The sequence below is a fragment of the Theobroma cacao genome, chromosome 9 (genome assembly GCF_053813885.1).
Source record: "Theobroma cacao isolate CCN51 chromosome 9, ASM5381388v1, whole genome shotgun sequence".
Taxonomy (NCBI): domain Eukaryota; kingdom Viridiplantae; phylum Streptophyta; class Magnoliopsida; order Malvales; family Malvaceae; genus Theobroma; species Theobroma cacao.
Window position 1 is genome coordinate 8,626,851 of NC_142647.1, and position 4,725 is coordinate 8,631,575.

Here is a 4,725-nt window from a genome sequence, read left to right on the forward strand (position 1 = left end):
TTTTTTTTTTTTTTGCTAAGCCATGAATTTATGCATTTCATAAAAGATAGGTTACAAAACTTCGTAACCCTCCAAAGCAAGAGAAAATATATCTTTATCTGGAGGCCTTGCTCACTCCTCTTATACAAAAACAAAATATACCCTTTTTACAAAATATTTCATGAACAATTTCAACTCAAAATCCCATAAAAAAAAAATCAAAATCCCTAGCAAGCATGCTTAACAATCATCCCAATCCCAAACACAACAAAACCGTGAACCACCATAAAACCCATCAAACATGCTTTAGCTGTTCTTTCTCCCTGAGCAAAATCGTTGCCTGCAAATAGCAAAATCGTTATTCATCACCCTTAAGAATCCCAAGATACACCATCCAAAAAAATAAAATAAAATAAGAAAGAGCTTGATGTCATCTTTGCGAATTGGATGGCGAGATAGACATATTTGAACAGAGAGAGAAATCGAGATTTAATTTTGAAATTTTTATCTGAATTGCTGGGAGAAAGAAAATTGAAACCATTTTAATTTGTCTGAAATTGTTTAAAGGGTATTATTGTCAAGTCATGCCAAAAATTGACCAAAAATAGTTAAAATTATAAAAAATGATATTTTTGAATTAGGCTTATGAGGAAGGTTATTTCTCACAATTTTCTCCAAAATATATCTCTATCGGGAGGGCCTTACTCATTCCCCTTATGCAAAAACAAAACATACTCTTTTACAAACTATTCCCTGAACAATTTCAACTCAAAATCTCATAAAAAAAATCAAAATCCCCAACAAACATGCTTAACAATCATCCCAATCCCAGACACAATAAAACTGTGAACCACCATAAAACCCATCAAACATACTTTAACTGTTCCTTGTCCCTGAGCCCATCATCTTAACCAATCTGATCCAACTCATCAACATAGGCATCTCCATCGCAGCACACATTTTGAAGCAAGTCATCACCAGAAAGCATCCAGTTACTGCATTCATCATGTTGCTTGCAATCACCATAGAAGAGCAAAATCGCTGTTTATCTCCCTTGGAAACCCCAAGATCCGTCATCTAAAAAAATAAAACAAAATAAGAAAGAGCTTGATGTCATCTCTACTCTTTGGATGGCGAGATAAACAATATTTGAACAGAGAGAGAAATCGATATTTAATTTTAAAATTTCTGTCTGGATGGCGGGATAGAGAAACTTGAAACCATTTTAATTTGTCTGAAATTGTTTAAAGGGTATTGTTGTTAAGTCATGCCAAAAATTGGCTAAAATTAATTAAAATTATAAAAAATGATATTTTTTAATTGAACTTATAAAGAAGGTTATCTCTTACAATTTTCTCTATATTATTTTTAGTTTTTACAACGTATTTTCAATTTTTTTGAAGAAATATAATATTTTAGTGAAAATACAAAAGAACCAGTAATTAATAAGTAAAAATTAAAATAGGTATGACATTAAAATCATTTTAAAAAATTATACTCAATTGACTTGGGTCAATAAAATTAAAATCTGATGTGTTATAATTTTTTTCATTAACTCAACAGGTAAATGTGAGTTTTTGACTTTTTGTAGGTCAAATGCATAACTAATCAAATTAAAGAATCGACTCGTATCAAGAGTTGAGTCACCAAATCGAATGATCCGATCATCGAGCTGGTCTACTTTGGTAACTTTAGGATATTGTTTATTTAGTTTGATATTAAATAAAAAATAGTTTTTGTGAATGAAATTTTTAGGTGCTTTGATATGTTTCTGGTTGATTAAAAAGTTCATGTATCAAGCCATGTGATTATGCCACGTCACTCAATTTAACGATTAGAAATTCTAACCATAATGATGGGACTCAATTTGACATATGATGAAAGAATAAAATTAAATAAATTCACTGAAATTGTGATAGAGGTACTATAAATCCTTAAAATTAAGATAGTATACATATCAATATTTGACTTCGAATCTTTTAATAGGGTTTTAAAACCAAAAGACAATTTGCACGCGTAAGTCGTACGTCCTAAAATAATTAATACATCATAATTATTTTTAAAAAAGAAAAGAAAGAGGGAAAACGAATTAATCACATAAAATACATTGACATCTGCACAGTTAATACAAACATATTATATCATCCTTTGCTAGCTTCAGTACTTTTGCATTGCCAATTTGCCATGGTCTTGAACTCCATGCACTAGTAATTCCTCAGTTGAGAAGCATATGCGTAGATCTGCTCGGCGGAGTCTATTCTCTTTGCTTCCTCAGAGTTGGCATAAAAGAGGAAGTCCATGAACTCAAACTCCTTGAAAACTTGAGGATGTTCCTCATTTACAAGCTCTTTTGGTGCCTTGATTATCGTACCCACCAACGGAATTGCAAAGGCTCCCAGTGAATACCGGTCTCTGTCTCCACTCATCATCACTCTATGCTTCGCCGCTTTCATTCTGCCATTACTCCATGCCTTCATTTCAAGGTTTGTAATGTTCAATATATCAGTCTTCCAATCTCCATTTTTAGTTTAATTTTCAATAATTAGGTAAGATTTTGGTTTCCATTTTACCAAAGGTTAAAGAAACCAACTTTCTAGCTAGACTTGTATATATATATATATATATATATGTAATTAAAAATCAAACTCATTCATTTAGTTTAAAATTGATGTGGACACCCGCTACGAAACTGATCCGATCCAAATTCAATAATAAAAAAATAAAATTTAATCATATTTGTATTTAATTTGTCAAAATTAAATAAATAAATTCAAAGTAAACTTCATAGTTAGATCATTTATAAATTAAAACAAATAATTTGTCTGTTATAAATAATACATACATTAAAAATGATATAAAAATTAAAATAAATATTAAAAAAATCATCGATAATTAAGTTCGGATAACATATGTTGTTCCAATAGAACCATTTTTAAAGTACTATAAAGGGAAGTTAAAATTGCCCTTTGGCAAATATCATGAAGAAGTGTTATTGGATGTAAAAGCTGTTCAATAATATTTTTATTTATTTAAGAAAATAAATATAAAAGGCTTAACTTTATTAAACAAAATCATAAGTTTTAAGGTGAAAAAATAAATAAAATAATTTTTTGTTAATTAAAAATAAAAAACAAATGAAATCAAGAGAAAAATTAGATCATCTAAAAGGATGAATATATATAAAAAAATCATTCTCTGTGTAATTTTATAAATTATTAAAGGATAAAGTGAGAGTGTTAAAAAATTTATTAAATAGTTATTACTACATATTAACACTTTTTTGAAAAATTTTGATTTATAATTTCGTTATTAAATAATTTATAATTTAATTATGTTAGGACCAAATTCTTGGATGCTAATAAGTTATGGCTTTATCATAGTCCCTCCTTCCCATTATTAAAGTTAGCCGAGTCATCAAACCTAATAAATTTTTGAAAAAAAAATGATAAAGGGCCAAACAAGGGCCAAAGGTGGCCTGCTACCCTTGGTAAGGATGTCGGCTCGTCGCTATTTCCATGGGTCCAGGAAGCAAGTAACTAGAAAGACAGAGGAACTGAGTAAATCTTGTGGTTTACTGCCTTCTGACAAAAATGAAAAGCATTTGTAACTGGATTCTTGGTACAAAGGAGTAGATAACATAAGTTAAGGTCATTTAAACCAAATTATTGAGCATACCATGAGAGGATCTCCAACAAGAAAGACAAAGGAACAAGATGAAGGTAACACCTTGGTCCACTCTCCGTCCTTAATTTCAATTTCCAGTCCTGAAATTTGATCATTACAAACGATTGCACTGGCTGGTTTATCAGTATGAGCGTAGAGCCCTTTCACATAGTTCCCCGATGGAGGGGCCATGTATTTCATCATTCCCAGCAGCATGTAACATCTCATGATCAATTACTCCCATTTCTCCCCCAACTCATAATTATCAATAATCATCAACCAGATTATATGGTCAGCTCCTCCAATTGCTTGGCCATGGTGTTCACGGTTTGGCTGCTCAAAAGGAATGAACACGTTAATTAAGACTACAAAACTACTTAGAATTCCTTCAAATTTGTAACTAATCTAAGTCTAATTCGAGTATCTGATGGATGAGCTTTGATAATTACCATAAGTGATGGTGGCCATCAGGCCACATAAGTTGAGCAAAGCTTTTAACCGAATCATGGTTGGAGGCATCTTCAATTCCGAAGCCCTCCTATAGAGAAGCCAGGCTGCATGGTCCAAAGTAGCTATGGTAAGGCTTTGGATTAACATTTTTCTGCTTTCTCTCCAACGGGACTTCAACAAGTTCTCCTACCAAGGAAAACGTCTCCTTCCGGAGTTTCCTTGGTATCCTTTCATACACCACCTGGAAACAACCGTAATTCTCACAAGCCTCTCGTACCCTCCTGCACAAACGTTGCCACCCTTAAGTTCCTCGCTCCGAATCCGGTGAACCCTCGGTCGGTAAGTCGATAACTGGAATCTGAAATTCAGCATCGGAACCCATTTTGATTATCCCTAACAATATTAATTTCTTAGACTAAATTAGCTTGTATATGTAACAATGGTCTTTCGTTGTTGCCTCACTACCAGAGGGGCTCAACTCTTTTATATGGCATTGTTTCTAAAGGCGACAAGCAGATACCACCAAACTAGCACCTATGAACTTCAATAAAAGCATCTAAAGCAGAATCATATATATATATATATATATATATATATATATATATATATATATATATATATATTGGTAAAATT

General features: G+C 31.9%; 1 pseudogene; it reads right to left on the minus strand.

The window, feature by feature from the left end:
* Nucleotides 1-2,183: 2,183 nt before the first annotated feature.
* Nucleotides 2,184-4,474, minus strand: LOC18588949 (putative 2-oxoglutarate-dependent dioxygenase AOP1 pseudogene; annotated as a pseudogene).
* Nucleotides 4,475-4,725: the final 251 nt, after the last annotated feature.